Below are 1,468 nucleotides of genomic sequence, written 5' to 3'. Positions count from 1 at the left end.
TTACTACATGCTTCCTCTTTCGATATTTGTTGTGGTTGTCTTAATTTCTCCACTACGATCATATACAATTACTATGTAGTTAATAAAATGGGCATATATCCAGACAATAAGCTCCAGATGATCTTAACCCTATAAAATTTCATACAACTTCACCGCAAAACAACACTTTGATCGTTCTTAGGTGCGTCAATTATTCTCCAATCTTAAAATCACATTCTTTTATTGTTTTTAGTCAGCTTTGATGCACTTATACAAAAAAAACCTTCGCAATGTTCTTCCCAAGATTTTTTTTCCGTTGCTGCCGCTTGAATTTTTTTTTTATTTCTTCACCGAATGAAAGCTTCGAATTAAATCCTATTTGTTTACATTCTTTGCAGGTGCTGTAAGAAATTAATTTTTTTTTCTTCTCTTTTTCTTTTTACAGTTTTAATCTTTCTCCGGTTTCTTATTTTACGATTCGAATATTTCTTCTTTTTTATAATTCCAACTTTTCGGACTTTTCTACCGCCAAGCTTTATTTTTTTTTTTCGGTATGTTGAATGGAGATGAACTAAGCCAATAGATTTGTGGCTTATATACCCAAAAAAAATTATTTGAATGCCAAGAACACGCGGTGTTCCCAAGCGGTCCTTCATCTAAGTACTAACTGCGCCCGACGCTGCTTAATTTCGGTGGTCGGACGAGAACCGCTGTATTCAACGTAGTATGGTCGTTGGCCCGCCAAGTTTTATTCTTTTCTTTTTTTAGAAAATATTTTTACCTCATATCACTGCCTCTGACCTGCTGGAACAACGATAACATCTTTTTCTTTCTCTTCCCTTCTCCCATAACCTCCATCGAAAAACGAGCAAAGCCAACAAACCATTAAACTACGTCAAAACATTATTTCTCGTTTTCAAATCCGTTTGTGCGTGAGCTTAACAAACTAAGTGATGCCAGGTTGCATTTTTACAAACATAATTTCTTAAGTCAAAATCGCACATCAGCGGATCCGCCAAACTTCTTGGGTATTCACTATTAGCTGAAAAAAATTAGAAAGATGTCATTTTTTGGCGCTTACCGAGCAGCCAAGCATTGCCATCACGCCCGGTCCAAGGTTTTCAAAGTAACCTCTGTCATGAGACTCGTTACTTTCATTGCCGGCTGAGTATTTGTCTTTTTCTGACAAAGAAATAAAAATAAAATAAAAAGAAAAGTCCCGTCGGTTGTCTGCCGTCTGTCTGTCCACCGTAAGTCAGTCGGTCGTCGTCTGGCGTCGGCCCTACATATGCACACCCCCTTTCTCCTTTCAGCTACAGCGGTGGCAGCTGTAGCGCTTAACTACTCATCGGGGACACAAAACAACAGGGGAATAAATAACTAAAGTAACTTACAATACAATCCTCTCGCGATGTCGTGGCTGTCTCCTTCGGCGACTCCTGTCCACGGCAAGGAAGTAGGAAGTTCGTCTTACGTCGTCGGCACAATC

At 38.9% G+C, this 1,468-nt stretch overlaps 1 pseudogene; it reads right to left on the bottom strand.

Annotated features, from left to right (window-relative positions):
• Positions 1 to 598: 598 nt before the first annotated feature.
• LOC119641876 lies at positions 599 to 717 on the bottom strand (annotated as a pseudogene).
• Positions 718 to 1,468: the final 751 nt, after the last annotated feature.

This window comes from Glossina fuscipes, unplaced genomic scaffold (assembly GCF_014805625.2).
Source record: "Glossina fuscipes isolate IAEA_lab_2018 unplaced genomic scaffold, Yale_Gfus_2 183, whole genome shotgun sequence".
Lineage (NCBI taxonomy): Eukaryota > Metazoa > Arthropoda > Insecta > Diptera > Glossinidae > Glossina > Glossina fuscipes.
Note: the sequence above shows the minus strand (reverse complement) of the source record. Positions and strands in the feature narration are given on the sequence as shown.